Source organism: Thamnophis sirtalis, unplaced genomic scaffold, assembly GCF_051295495.1.
Source record: "Thamnophis sirtalis isolate CommonGarterSnake01/CBP01778 unplaced genomic scaffold, rThaSir2_p1.2 scaffold_3, whole genome shotgun sequence".
NCBI classification, from domain to species: domain Eukaryota; kingdom Metazoa; phylum Chordata; class Lepidosauria; order Squamata; family Natricidae; genus Thamnophis; species Thamnophis sirtalis.
In genome coordinates, this window is record NW_028261383.1 from 43,157,154 (window position 1) to 43,173,478 (window position 16,325).

The 16,325-nt window shown below is 39.2% G+C and overlaps 1 protein-coding gene across 3 annotated transcripts in view; it reads left to right on the top strand.

Moving 5' to 3' along the window:
• Positions 1–23: 23 nt before the first annotated feature.
• ATXN7 (ataxin 7) overlaps positions 24–16,325 on the top strand; it is a 118,797-nt gene continuing 102,495 nt past the window's right edge. For all 3 annotated transcript variants that reach the window (XM_087708814.1, XM_087708815.1, XM_087708816.1), the window contains exon 1: positions 24–140. The gene's annotated coding sequence lies outside the window, so the exon portion shown is untranslated. The remainder of the gene's footprint in view (positions 141–16,325) is intronic.

Genomic DNA, 16,325 nt, shown 5'->3' on the forward strand with positions numbered 1-16,325 from the left:
GCCGAGACAAGTTGGAGTGGGGAGGGGGGGCAAAGGCGGGAGAGGCGGGCAAGGCAGGCGAGGCTGCTGAAGTCCGCCCAGGGAGTCCCCGGTCCTGTGGGCCAGGCCTCCCCGCTCCAGCAGGGCGCCTTCCTCACCAGGTGAGGACAAAACCCGGGAGGGCAGCAGGTGAGGGGACGGAGCTCCTCCCCCCCTGCCCAGGTGTGCGGGGGCGGGGGGGGGGAGAGGCCTGCCTTGGCCACTGGCCTTGTAACCTTTGGTGACCTTTGCTCAGCCTCCCTGGGGTTGCCACCATGCTTTGTGCCATGCCAGTGCTGACCACTTTGGCCACCACCTGTACCACCTGCGCTCTCCTTGGCTTGCCAGGGTCCAAATGCTGCTAGGGAACTTCCTTGGGTTTCATTGTTCTGCTCTTTATTTTCCTCTCCGGCTGGATATATCCTTTCGTCTCTTCTTCGGCTTAGCTGGCATCGTTGTGGGTCACTTTCCTTTCCGCGGGTAACATTGCGCTGTGGTTTGCTGATAACTGCCATTGCTGCAATCCATCCGGCACATCGTGCGGCCATCTCTGTCGGGATGCCCCTTTATAACTGACACTGTTAACTGTGTGTGGTGAAGCTTCTGCCATCAACATCCTCGTTGCCATATCATCGTCATTGACTGTTTATCGCTTCCATCTTTCCAACCTTCTTTATTGATGCTAGTAATATCCTTCGCTGATACGGACACTGCTGTCGCCAACCATAGTTTTGCCATCGCTGATAGATCTCCCAATGAAATTGGCCACTTTCGCTACTGCACCGCTATCCTAAATACAACTTTGCTTATATATCCCCTCTTGATTTCTCTGAAAGCCTTATAATATAACTTTTCTCAGAACCACATTGTTTCATGTGTTTTCCCCACATGTATGTTTTCAGCTTTGCTGTGTTTATTGCTGTGCCTCTGTTCCTTTACTGGTGGTGTTCCAGCATTATTATCAGAAAACACACATAACGCTAAAAAAAACCTTCATTTTTTGTCGCTGCCATTTCTTTCCCTTCATTTTTGCCATAGAAGACCCTTTACGTGTTGTGTAGGGGGCTGGACTAGAAGACCTCTGAGGTCTCTTCCAATCCTGTGATTCTGTGATTTTTAGTACACTAATCCATGCTGAAATTTTCTCCCAGTGTCTGTAACATTCCATTTAACTTATTGCTTCTGTTTTTTCCCAATATGTTTTGTTTTCTTTGATAACTTCCATTGTGAATTTCCTTACATTTCTAGATACCGTGGATTTACTTCCTTTTCCTTCTCTGAAATTAGTAATGTACATTCCACTAATATTGTTTTGCCTTTGAAAGCCCTAGTCTACCGTTTCTACTATTGTTGATATGATTGTTTCTGTTGTACCATTGTAAACGTATGAATGAAAATCTCTTGACATAATCCACTCGGTAACTCTTATAAACGGATTGAATGTTACAATCCCTCAGTGATTTTCATAGCTTTGATAGTGTTTTACTTATTATTGCTGTCCTTTGCAGTTTGTTACATATGTTTCATTGGTGATAGTTGCTTTTGTTGAAGAACCATAATTGGTAAAACAAAACGGTAAGATCATAGCAGGTAGCTGAGTGAGAAAAGGCTAAGCAGAGTTATACATTGTTTGCAGCTGGATGGGAGACTACCCTGTAACCTCAGAGTCTGAGACTAAACTGCAAAGTTTTTTTTTAATCCTGAAAGGAAGTGGTAGCAATTTATTGTTCTAAATAATAGACTTGTCCATAGTTCACTTACCACAAAGGAGTTGACTTTAAATAAGAGGGAGTATTTGATAAAAAAAAAATATTTCCTTTACAGTGTTCATAATAAGGAAAGTCTAGTCATATTAAACTTGAGGATTATTGTGACTCATCCCATTTTTTTTCCTTTGTAAAAGCTCTAATGAAAAGTGGAAATATAAATGGATCTCCATTTATAAGGAGATCCTTGTATATCAGATTAAAAAAATCTAGATATTTGTTATTTAATTGTACATCCAGTGGTTAATCCAGATTGGGACCCGTCGTCATAGATTCTGCTGTGGGTTATGAAGAATGGAGGTTTTGGAAGCATAACTATTTTTCTATTTATGTTGTTTCTGTTTTCCTATCAGCTACTGATAGTAGAGTGAAGAATAGTGTTCATGCTGGGAAAAGTCAGGCAAAGAGGCAGAAGCAATTGTTTATTTTTGTTCTTATGGATGCCTTCTTCAGAATTGCTCTCAACTCAGTTCCACCTGTGGTGCAGAAAGAGAGTGAAAGACAAAATAATAGAAATGTATTGAATTTTTAAAAAAAAGAAGGTAAAGGAATTTTGGAACTATCTAAGTATTATATGTTGAAAATTACAGTGATAACAGCGGAAAGCTTTAGGCTTCTGGAACTGCAAGTTTTCAGTAATCATGAGTGGGAATCTATTTTCTTTCGAACAAATATATTTCCAAGTTTGAAACTCTAGACATTTCATTTTCATGATTTCTTGTTTTTAAGCATGAGTAGTAAAATAATTCATGAACAGCTTTTTACGTTTTCAACATTTTTTTCACAGATTTGTATTTCTTTTCAATGTATTAATTTTGGAATTTTCAAGAATAATTATAATGTGCTGTGTATTAATAAGAAACAACAAAGATGTAGTGATTTGCAATTTGCTCCATTTTAAATGTGTATCAACATAGATTTGGATCCTGAGAATAACTTCTAATAGAAACTCATTAAAGGCAATGCAAGATGAAGCCAGTTCTGTCTCTCTAGTACCTTGTTCACAGTTTAAACTTTTAGAATGCTATTAGGTTGTAAGCTGGAGGTTTTCAGTCCAGAAATGGGACTGAAGTCTTTTCTACCAGTAGCAACAAAATGAGTCTTTTATGTTGCTATCTTTTAATCATTCTGTTGAAATTAGGGGGGGAAATGTGTTAGCCTGGTATGCTGTACATTTTTATAAAGTAGTGCTAAATTCTTTCAGAGTGTTCTTAACTCTTAAGTTTATGTATTTTTTAAGATCCATGTGGTGTATCAGAAGGTTTTCATTAAAAAAAGCAGTGCCTGTAACCAGAATTATGTCCAACTCTTTTTTGGACTCCCAAATGCAGTCATTACAGATATTCCTCAACTTACGACCACAATGGAGCCAAAAATTTATGTTGTTGAGTTTTGCCCCATCTTACGACTTTTCTTGCTACATTTGTTAAGTGAATCTCTGCAGTTGTTAAATCAGTAACACAGTTGTTAAGTTAATCCGGTTTACTACTGCCTTTGCTTGTAATTGCTATCATGTCTACACACTACTTCTGTGAGTAGTGGCTATATGAAAATTGAATATACTTGTTTTCTATGTTGGTGTTATGTTACTGGACAGTTATTTGGATTCAAAGCCCCAAAAGTATTTCAAACTATGCAGGGGGGATGAATGTTTCATCTACCTACAACTCCTTAAATGTAGCTCCATGTTTCCCTGGAATCTCATGCAACTCCACACAACTGCAGTGTGATTCCTAGAAACAGATGCATTGGGTTTAAGAAGTTACAGACAGTAACTTCTCACACTCCAAAGCACCACTTTGCCTTTGAATCTGAAGCTCTGGTGCACAGCTAATGCGTACAATTGTCAGCAAGACACAAAATTCATTCTCCGCCAAAGCCAATAGGAAAAGTGATATTGGGTCATGTAGTAATCCTTATACAATTTACTACAAAGAGTCTAGTTGGCTTTATTTAAGACTGCTTTGCATGATTATTTGTGGGTCAAATTCCATTGATTCTTTCTGATACTCTGTTTTTAATATAAATAGATGCAAGTAATTTGGAATAGTTAACACAGAACTGAATTACCATTTAATTATAACAAGTGCTGTAAAGTTGACAAAATGAGGCCTTTTACCTTTCCTTACATTGTAATTGTCTCTATTATAACCATTTATTGGGGCATAGTGATATTAATTAGTTGTAGCAAAATGAAGAAGACTCTTCTGACACCTTAAACATGTATTACCCTGGAATTAGCTTATATGGGCTATAACACACTCCCACAGGTTATAGTATTACCGGTAGTTGAATATACATTTAAGGCTTGTATATTTAACTGCAAACAGTATTTTTATATTTGTTTCTCCTCTGACATTATTGCATACATTTTTATATTTGCCAATTTAGGAAGTCACTGAAATTCATGCTTGCAATGAAATCTCACCTCAATTAATGAGAAAAAAGTAGATAACCATCTGTTGAAGCTCATTAAATGATCCAGAATGGACTATTATAATCTTTGCAAATGTAATGAGGTAATAACTTTTACTGTAAAAGGAAACATATTGCTTTATGTAATTTATCTGTTGCATTTTGATTCATAGCCTATCCATATTTAAGCATTTTTTTAATGTTAGGTATCATTCATCTTTCAATTATCTTTCACAAAGTTAAATCTCACAACATTGGATATCTTTGTTGTTGAAGATGCTAATATATTTTTGGCAGATGATTGACGTTTAAAACAATTTTTAATTTGTATTCCTAACTTTTTATACTGTGTTTGTTATTTTTGCTAGATATTAACTGATTTTCAGTTTGGTTTGGTTTGGTTTGGTTTTGTCTTGTCTTTAAATTATGGGATTTGCTTTATTTTTTGTTAGTCTTTACAATTCAATTTGAAATAGTGCTTGCATTGATGTAGACATAACTGTAGTCTTGTAACGTAAAACCAAAAAAAGATGCCACCTTATCAATACAGAAATGTAATGACATTTGGAAGGAAAGGGTGGTTTCAGTTTTACAACTTTAACTAAATTTTCTGGATTAAATATATAGGCAGAATTATCTCTCAATAAAGAATCTATAACGTATTTTCTTTCTTGGAATGAACGAAATTTTTGAAAGAATGTGAAATACGCAGCCTTTTTTCAATATGAGAACATATTCAAAAAGAAATTTTAAGTATATAGGTATATAATGCATCACATAACGCTTACATGTGTTTCTGTACCTAGAAGATGCTGCCCTCTTCAGGTAAGAACTCATACAATAAAGAATTTGGATTTGTTGTGAATTGCTACTTAGTTTCTTTTTCTACTTTGGAGATCTGGAAATAAAAATGCTACTTGTTACTGTTAAATTTTAGGTTTTCCCTTGTGGTCAATATTTTCTGCTTTCCCTTTCATTCAGTTGACTCAGACAGCATGCTACAGAGTGGAAGACAATCTGTGCATTGCCTTCTTTTGCTAGCAAATAATACATAGTACCAAAAGTTTGGGTCAGAAGTAAGATTTCAGAGCAGGCAAAGAAGGGATGAATTGATTAAAGTTAGATTCTACTTTCTATTTCAGTACACATTATTGAATAGGGTATCTCTATATATTAAAATTAAATGTTTTTAATTAATCAGTTATGTCAATATAGGTAACTAAGAAGATATTTCCTGACAATGAACTAAGAATTAAAAAGAAATGTTCTGAGAGTGAGAAGAGTGGTTTGCCTTCAGAAGTTGTGGGTGCACTGTCACTGGAGCTTCTAAGAAGAGATTGAACAGTCATTTGTCCAGAATGGTAAAGGGTCTCCTACTTGTATGGGGTTGATGGTGTTAGATCTCCAAGATCCCTTCCAACTCCATTATTCTGTTCTATTACTCTATTAATATCATATATAATTAGATAATATTCCTTCAAGTGAAGATGTTAAGAGTAACCAAGAAGCTTCTTAGTTCTATTTCTTTTGGTGTAGTGTTTTTACAGCATTGATCACTATGATCAACATGCTATTTTGAAACTATTTTGTGGAGAAGAGAACCCCCGGAGTGGATGAATTGGTTTGTTGTGTATTGTATATTATTTATTTTATTTGTTAGACTTATATACCGCTTCATAGGGCTTTCAGCCCTCTCTAAGCGGTTTACAGAGTCAGCATATTGCCCCCAACAATCCGGGTCCTCATTTTACCCACCTCAGAAGGATGGAAGGCTGAGTCAACCCTGAGCCAGTGAGATTTGAACAGCTGAACTGCAGAACTGGAAGCTGAAGTAGCCTGCAGTGCTGCATTTAACCACTGCGCCACCTCAGCTCTTAAATATAGTGATACATGATGTGATCATCCATGATTAGCTTGTTCGCTATGTCCTATGGAAATCTTTTTTTCTTTTTAGTTAAAATATACCTCATATTGCTCTGTACGTGTGAGCAGATAAATAAGAAACAGTGGGGATTGGCTATTTACTTGCAGTTGTTTTGTTACCAGATTAAGTAACATCCTTAGTGCCGGATGAGAATGGGAATTGCTCTCTGTTTATGTACAGCAGGTTACCCTGTCAGTGTTGGTGGAGGTATTGTTTATACCAGACGGACATACAGGAACTGGCCAATCAACTGGCCATCATGGTGAGCCATGGTGGCACAGTATTTAGAATGCAGTACTGCAGGCTACTTCTGCTGATCACCAGCTGCCAGCAGTTTAGCAGATCAAATCTCACTAGGCTCAAGGTTGACTCAGCCTTCCATTCTTCCGAGGTGGGTAAAATGAGGACCCAGATTGTTGGGGGACAATATGCTGACTCTGTAAACCGCTTAGAGAGGGCCGTAAAGCACTGCAAAGCGATATATAAATCTATTGCTATGGTAGTAGAGAAGGATCATAAGACAGAAGTGGTAACAGATGCAGTAGTGCCAGCAACATCAGGAAGCAGTATACAAATCTGAAGAAGTGCCAGTGCCTGAAGGAGGAGCTAGAGGGAATGAGAAAAGTAAAGGGCAAAGTAAGTCCCATTAATGGTAGGAAAAGAAGTGACTATGACTCATAAGCTGGGGAGTTTAATGGAATATGTGAATGACCTTGGGGAACAAGGGCAAGAAATGCTGTCTAGGAAGCAATTAAATAAGGGGGAAATGCACAGTTGCATTATGTTCAGAAAAAGAAATTTAGGATGGACTCTCTGTAATTGATGATACGATTAAAAGTGGTGAATGTACTTTCAGACCTGCAAGATTCTGTTAATATAGCCTTACAATAAAATCAAATTAGCTCATCTAATCAGGGTCATCTGGGAAGGCTGACAGTGGCTCAGACATATTTGGTGTAGAAATTTAAGGCATCAGGGTAGAAACTGGGAGACTGAATTCAAATCTCACTTTGGATACAAAGCTAAGTGACTTTGGGCAGTCACTTTCTCTCAGTCTTACAAAGGAAACAATGGCAAGCCACTAATGAAAAATCTTGCCAAGAAAACTGCAGGGAGCAAGTCAGTTTGGTCTAGTGGTTAAAGTATCAGGCTAGAAACCCAGAAGGCTGGGAAATCTAGTATGGACTTAGCCTTGAAAGCCTGATGAGTAATGAGTCAGGATAATTAACCCCTGGGACAATGCAAAGCAAGTTGGCTGTGTCTGAAAGGCTATGTCTACTTCACAAAGCAAGTCGAGCAGTATGTGTCAGCTTTGCCAAATAAATACAGGTTTGAATGTGTACTTCCCTGATCTTACCTATTAGGTAGAAGCCATCACCATAAAGGAGGGTTGGGTGTTCTTGTTTAGAAATAGTTGTCAAAGTGTGAAATTTTGCTATGCTGCTAGAGTTGTCCTTGAATGCTGCAGGGAACAACCTATTTTTGAAGTAAACTTTGTTGGTAGTTTGATAATTTGTTTTAAAAAGATGTAGTTTGATTTGTTTTAATCTGTCAAATCAACATTTAGGCTTCCAAGAAAATGCACTGCTTCTGTTGTTGTTTTCTTTCTTACTGCCAATAAATAGGACTCAAATATTTGTACTATGATTAATATTCAAATATAAATCATAGTACTGGATTTTATGTCATTCTTGAGGACTCTATTGGAGGACTACAGGGGAAATAATGTCAATAAATATTTTTGACTACAGAATCATTGTAGGATGCCATGTGGCAATGTGTTCTTTCTGCGTTGGATCGTCAGAGGCTGCGGAGACATTCCTGTTCTTATATGTTAAGGAAACCGTGTCATTTCGTAGAAATATTGTCATACAGTTTTTGAGGTTTGGTCCACTGCGTAAGAGCTAAAAAATAATTTGGATTCATACTTTAATGAATAAAAGTTTTAGCTTCAGTGATTGCCTTAGTGGAAATTATGCTACATATTTTGTTACTTTGTGGAAATCTGTTGAAATTAATGAAAATTGTTCAATGGTGCTCATTTGTGAAGTATACCTGAAGTAGCTAGAATTGTTACTAACTGCTTTAACTTTTTTTTTTTTTACGAAGTAAAATTATTTTGGTACTGTTTAGGAAGTATTCTTGTGTACTTGTTTTCAAGTAAAGCAAGGTGTGTCCTGCTGCAGTATTTTAACTGTCAGGTGTGTTTCAGAAATTAGGCTTGGCATTGGCTTGTCCTAGAACAGCGGTTCTCAACCTGTGGGTCGCGACGCCTTTGGGGGTCGAATGACCCTTTCACTGGGAAGGCACGCAAAGCGTTGCCCTGTCAGCTGGCCAGCGCTCATGCACGTACTGGCAAGCTGAGTTCAGCCTTTTTTAAAGCCATTTTTCGCCCTCCCCAGGCTCCGGAGGCCTCCACTTTATTTAATAACTTCCGGTTTGCTTGTAGGACCATTTTTAGTCCTCTGGAGCCTTCAGGGAGGTCTGAGGCCTCCTGAAGATCCCTGAAGGCTCTGAAGGACTAAAAATGGCCCTATGAGCAAACCAGAAGTGACTTCCGTGGCTTGTAGGGTCATTTTTTGCCCTCCGGAGGCTTCAGGGAAGCTCCTGAAGCTTCTGGAGGGCTTCCAGGGTGGGGGGGAGGCTGTTTTCATCCTCTCCAGGCTCCTATAAAGCCTCTGGAGCTTGGAGAGGGTGAAAAAAGCATGAAAAAATGGGGGAGTGCCTGTCATGCGTACATGCACGCTGGGTGTGTGTGTGTCGTGCATTGCATTATGGGTGCAGCACACCCGCGTATCCTCCTCCTGCGCTCCTCCCTCTTATGACACACGGGCCAAAAAAGGTTCGCCATCGCTGAGCTATAGCATACTGCAACCTTTATAAATACATGCCAGTTACCGAGTGCCCCAGCTTCAATCATGGGACTATAGAGATGCTGCAATGGTTATAAGTGCAAGGACCAGTTGTAAGTCGCTTTGTAACTTGGAAAGGTCACTAAATGATTGGTTGTAAGTTGAGAATTATCTCTATATTATATAAAACACTTTCCTAAGCTGTCAATTGCAATAGGCAGTCGTTGGGATGGGGAGATTGGCCCCATGGTTACCCCCTTGGTGGATGCCACAGGGATTGGTTCTCTTCCGCCTGTTGTTTCAAATTTGTATGAAGCCACTGGGAGGTCATTCAGCATTTGAAATCTAGTATCTTCAGTATACCAGTGATGGTTCCACCACAAATGCGCGAATGACAAAAGCGCGCCTGACTAAACCGCGGTGACAAAACCGCGCTGATGAATGAGCGCTGAAGTGCGCCGACAACAGCACGCCGACAGAAGCGCGCTCTAACCCTAACCCTAAACCAAACCCTAAACCTAACCCTAAACCTTACCTTAACTTAAATCGCGCTGTTGTCGGCGCGCTTTTGACATCGCGGTTTTAGCACCACGGTTTTGTCGGCGCACTTTTGACATTCGCGCATTTGTCGGGTCACGACCAGTGATATCCAATTGTGTATCATGATGTCATCCCAGGCTAGAGAAGCTGTTGAAATCTTGCCTTTGTGTCTGGAGACTGTGTGGGTATAGAAGGCAGAAAACAAGTTTGGACCTAAACAAGACAATGCTATTGTTTAGACACCAGTACTCCTGTGTGTGGAGGGACGTGGTGGCTCAGTGGCTAAGATGCTGAGCTTTTTGATCCGAAAGGTCGGCAGTTTAGCGGTTCAAATCCCTAGTGCCATGTAACGGAGTGAGTTCCTGTTACTTGTCCTAGATTCTGCCAACCTAGCAGTTCGAAAGCACGTAAAAATGCAAGTAGAAAAATAGGAACCACCTTTGGTGGGAAGGTAACAGCATTCTGTGCGCATTCAGTGCTTAATCATGCCGGCCACATGACCACGGAGACATCTTCGGAGAGTGCTGGCTCTTCAACTTTGAAATGGAGATGAGCACCACCCCCTAGAGTCAGGAACAACTAGCACATGTGTGAGGGAAACCTTTACCTTTACTCCTGTGTGTGCTCCCTATTTTGTTTCCAGTTGGAGTTGCACTATCCTTGAAAAGGAGCTTGGGGGTCTTTTTGGATTCATAGTTCCTGCTGGATCAGCTGGTGGGGTTATGACCAGGAGAGCCTTTGCCAAGTTTCAGTTGGTGTACCAGTTGTGGCTTTGTTTGGAATGAGGGGACATGACTACCATGGCTTAACACCTCCATTATTCTCCCACTCCCCTCTCCCAATTAGACTACAGTAACACACACTAAAGGGGGCTATCTTTAAAGACTACCATTTATAGAAACTTCGGTGGGGGGAAATGCAGTCGCCCAGGTCTTCACAAAAGTGGACACAGATTATACCTGTTTTGTAGGCTCTGCACTGGTTTCCTATTTTCTTCTTGGTGTAATGTAAAGTTTGATTTTACCTATAAAGCCATTTATGGTCTGGTATCTGGTTAATCTGCAGGACTGCATCTCCCACTTAACTTGGGAGTGTGGGTGAGGAGCATTGGTTTTCAGTGATGGGGCTGACCCTTTAGAATATGCCCCCAATTGGAGATTTGCCCAACATTCTCCACTTTCTAGAAAAAGCTAATGGAGCTTTTCCAGAGGCTTTTGGACCTAATATCAAGAATGTGTTTGAGCTTTATTTGTCCTATTTTTATGTTTCTATATTTTGTTTTATTTTTTGTTTTCTTACTTTTTGAAATACAGGGCAAGGATTGTGTACTGTAATTGTGATAGGATGCAAATGTGATGAAATAAATTAACAATAAACCTCCATTCAGCCACCAATCTAAGCCTGGACATAACTATAGGGCAAGCCCACTTCCTTAATGTCATTGTAAAACAATAGATAAAGAACTTGGCATACAGGAAATCTGTATCTTCACCATCTATCCATTAATGCAAATAGAAATGTAAGATTAAAACTCAGAACAGAGACAAAGTATTATTAAGCAGTTTACCCTTCTAGGACATTTCATCACAAATCTGAAAGTTGTGATTTTGGAACAAAAACTTTGCAAGTAATTGATCTGGAGACAGTTGAGCTTACATCAAGAGGTTTCAGGTTATCTGAGAAAGACTTAACAAGCACAAGGCTAATTATGTATTAACTGGTAGATATTTGTTATCTGCCTTCTAAGGAATCTTGCTATAACTATTCTGTATTCTCTTCCGCTTTTCCCTCATCCAAATGTATCCGCATTCCACATTAATCTAGCTACTCCATGGATCTGATAAAATAAGCTACAGCTCATGAAAGTTTATGCCTTAAGCAAAATTGGTAATCTTAAAAATTACTACCAAACTCTTTCTGATTTATGTAATCCAAGAAGTGTGCTTTCTATATTGCTGTGCCCTATGGAGCAGCATTCACTACCCCCAACAAATTGCATAGCTGCAACTCTAATGCCCTGCAGAAAGGGTCTGAAAACAAGCTCTTCCCTCTGGCACTGGGCCAGGATGTTGTGTGAGCCACTCTTTGTGCTAAAGCAAGTTATTTTCCCATTGCCATAATAGTCTTTGTGTATTTTGGTGTATTTTGATGTTAGCTGCCCAGAGTTACTTGTCATGACAAGTGAGCAGCCACGTAAATTGAATAAATTAAATTAAATTAATTTTTAATAAGATGCAAAGCAGGTATTGCCTAGACTTGATAGCTAAGCAGAGTCAGGTTTGATTAGTACTTGGTAGGAAAATACCAGGAAGTCCTGGGGAGGTAGGCTAAACTGGAAAGTTAATACACATTCCAGAAGAAGGCAGCAGCAAACCATTTCTGAAGATCTGCCAAAGAAACTGTATGATTGGATTCACTTAGTCATCAGGAATTACAAAGGCATCTTATCTGTTTACAAAGATGGTGCTAGATCTGATATGATGGATTCCATATTATGCAGCATAGGGTCAGGGCAACCTCTGGCTTCCACAAATGTCAATATTTCAATATTAACCTATCAAATAATAGCTGGAATACAGAAATACTTTCTAATTGTAGTGATCTCTTTTAATAGGGAATTCATCTATCAGTGCCAGTTACTTTGCAATTAAAGCAAAGGTACAGAGGCAAAAAAGCTGAAGAGAGATTGGCTCTAAGCATAATTTAGTGGAGAATAAAAAGCAACCTAAAGCCAGAAGGGAGGCTGAGCTAATAAAGCAAAACTTCAAAACAAGGGACCAGGTTGTTGAACGCCATGCTTTTGTTAACACTGTGATTCAAGTATCTGCACTATGCACTAATTTCCATTTAGCTGCTGAGCCAATGTTTTGTTCTCGTACTTGACATAAGGGTTAAGGAAACCGTATTTCCAAAAAATACAACCACAAGACCAGAATATCCAATAGATCATTTTTGTCATTAGCCTCCAGATTAATTCCTCTGAGGAGATCGATAGCAATAGCAGTTAGACTTATATACCGCTTCATAAGGCTTTCAGCCCTCTCTAAGCGGTTTACAGAGTCAGCATATCGCCCCCATAGGTTCAAGAAACCACTGATTCTTCTGCTTTCTTACAGCAGGGCCTTTTTGGTGGTGGCCCTTTCATGGGGGAATGCTTACCTGAAATTTATGAAGCCACCTCCATTTACACATTTTACATGCCTGCTAAAGATCCAAATTGTAACCCAAATCTTTACTAATGTATTATAAAGTATGTTTTGCATTCTGTTTTTCCTTTCAGTTTTTAAATCGTGTCATTTTACAGTAACAAGTCCTGTCCTTTTACAGCCTTCGGCGTAATGACCGTAATTGAGCTTGGAATTACAATTGTAAATCATGATGGTCATTAAAAGGGTCGTCATGCTACGTGACTGATTTTATCAGCTAACCCATTGAGTGATTTTTTTTTTGCCGGGAAGAGGAAGTAAATGCTAGTTTTCAGCAAAAGAAAAATAAATCATAAATCATGATCAGTGACTTTACAAGGAGCCATAAATGAGGGCTGGTTGCCACATGCCCAAAATGCAGTCATCTGAGTTCACTACATTTCATCTCCACCTCAAATCTGGGACATAAGTATCTTTTTTGGGTTCTGTTGTAACTTTGAATGGTTGCTAAGTGACCAATCTTAAATCGAGGATTAGCTGTATACTATTTTGTTTTGACTTAATCTGTGATTTTTAAAATTTTAACAATTGTAGATCACTTTAAGATTTGTAATCCTACTTAAATGTTATTTTGGGAAGGGATATATTTATGGGTAAAATGGTCCTATAAATCCATTTATGTGTATTGAGTTTCACCCTTTCTTGAAGTACAGGTAGTCCTCGATTTACAACAGTTCATTTAGTGACAGTTCAAAATTACATCAGTACTGAAAAAAGTGACTTTTTTCACTTTTACAACTGCTGCCGCATCCCCACAGTCATGTGATCACCATTCAGATGCTTGGCAACTGTTTCATATTTATGACACTTGCATTGTCCCAGGGTCATGTGATCACCTTTTGCAACCTTCAGACAAGTAAAGTCAATGGGTAATTCACATTCATTTAACCATCAGGTAACTAACTTAACAAATGCAATGATTCACTTAACAACTGTGGCAAGAAAAGTCATAAAATGGGACAAACTCACTTAATAAAAGGCTTCACTTAGCAACATAAATTCTGGGCTCAATTGTCACAACTCGAGGACTACCTGTAATGTTACAATCTATATCTTCTGGGAAAGTATTGGAACTCCTTTGGGTCTAGGAATTCCATCCTAGCAAATACAATTATTTCTTGGCTACTGCTGGTATTAGGATAGATGATTTATGTATCAAATGTTAAGAGGAGTAAATTGTCCGGTTTGTGAAATATTTTTTTTCTTTTATTATTTATGTTGTTTTAAAATTCTGAGTGCAGAATTATGTATTTGATTCTCACAAGACATAAAAAGAGTTACAATATAGCTTACATTTTTTATTATTATGGTCCAAGACTAGTATATATGCAAATGTATGACTATGTTAAAATTGTAATAGGGGAAGATAGTCCAGTTTACCCAAAACATGAACACTGAAAGTGAACAATGTAAAACTAAATAGTATAGAAAAGTACAAAACTGCTAAAGACGACACATGAAACCCTGAGCCATAAAAGGGCTGAAATGATTTCTAAACCTAGAGGAAGGGCTAAGTAATAAACACTAAGAGCTATCTGATTAGAAAATGGAGATTAACATTTAGAGGTTAAAATTTAGAGCTAAAAGGTTTGGGAGATAAAAACAGATGTTTCAGTTTATACTGCTCAAAATGTTTATGAGCCTTGGTACAGACACACCAGTATGATGTGCATGCATGTATACGTGCATATTTAAGGCCAGCCCAAGCCTAAATAAATATATAGGGTTGCGAAGCTTAAGATTCTGTCAAGATGCTGAAGCTAATGCAGAATTAACTACATGGTGCATAGATGTAAATAGTGCTCTATCTGGGTCAGAAATGGAGTCTATCAGAATTTACTGAGTTCTATTTATGCTGCTGCACAGATTTTTGCAGTGTTGTACAGGTAATCCTTGACTTACAACCATTCATTTAGTGACCATTCAAAGTTACAAAGGCACTGCGAAAAAGTGACGACCATTTTTCACACATCCCCACGGTCACCTTATCAAAATTTAGATGCTTGACAACTGACTCATGTTTATGACGGTTGCAGGGTCCCGGGGTCATGTGATCACCTTTTGTGACCTGACAAGCAATTCACTTAACTGTTACTAACTTAACATCTGTGGTGATTCACTTAACAACTGTGGCAAGCAAGGCTGTAAAATGGGGCAAAACTCACTTAACAAATATCTCACTTAGCAACAGAAATTTTGGGCAATTGTCGCAAGTCAAGAATCTTCAGTACTTAATGGCAGGGTTCTCATCTAAAAGTAGCCAATATGTGTAGCAATGGCTTGTCTGGCTAGGACACCCATGCAGGAATAAAGTCTAAATGATGATTACAATCACCTCTGTAAAATGGGTGGAAGTGAAGATATGTGTTACAGTTTTGACCTGTTTGGTGGCATATGGGCACTCTGTCTGGCAAAGGGTGTGTCGTATAACTGCCTTCAAGAATAGCAAAAAGGAGGGCATTGAGCCAAAGTAAAAGCCTTGTGGCTTGGGATTTCCAATTGTTGAAAATTAGAAGGGAGGAGATAATATACTGAAGTCTTTCTTAACTGAAGAAGTTTGAAGCACTGCTCAAATCTCACTGGCTCTATTTCCTTTAGCCTTAGTTTACTTTTAAGTTTTGCTTGATCATATTCCATAGCCAATAGGATGGGCAAAGGACTGAGATCCTAGGTCATTACAGTTTTTTTACTGTATGTGAAGATTATTGTCCTGCAGAGTTGGGGACACCAATAGCTCTCTTGAGCTACAATATGTTTGAGCTCAATTTGCCAGACAGCTTCCTTTGGGAAGGTGCTGTAAGAAAAGCCACTTTATAGCGGGTGTAGAAACAGGGCATTGGTACTTACCTGATACGCCTCTTCTAATAGAGTGGAGATAGCATCCACTTATGGGTTAACCCTGTCCGTTCTCTGATTGGACTGAGTTTGATTACTAATTAATTAGCCACCTATATAACCCATCCCTGGGAGTGACTCCACCCATCTTACGACAAAGAACAAAGACACAGACTCCACGTGTTATCCAAACTTCAACTTTAGTAAACCATGCAGTGCAAACCCAAACAAGAAGTTCCACAAGAAAAGACACAATGCAACGAGCAATCACCACCCCAGGCAAGAATGGGAAACAGTCTCCATATAGGAGGGGCTGGATGCTATCTCCACTCTATTAGAAGAAGCGTATCAGGTAAGTACCAACACCCTTTCTCAATAGAGATGGAGATCGCATCCACTTATGGGACATACCCAAGCTACTCCCCGTTGGGAGGGAAGAGACTGTTGGACTACCTGTCAGCATGTACTGCTTGTAGAAGCCTGCGGCCAAAGGCATCATCTGCCGAAGCGAATTTGTCCAATTTATAATTCTGAACAAAGGATGAGGGGGTCGCCCACACCACCGCCCTGCAGATCTCCCCCAAGGAAGCCTGGGTATTCCTGCAGAGATGGCAGAACTCCTGGTGGAATGGGCCATAATCCCCTGTGGAACCGGCTCTTTGTTGGAAAAATAGGCCGTGGCAATACATTTTCTAACCCATCTGCCGATGGTAGTAACCGAAACCCTCTGCCCCAGGGAGGAAGGCCAGAAAGACACAGAGAGATGTTC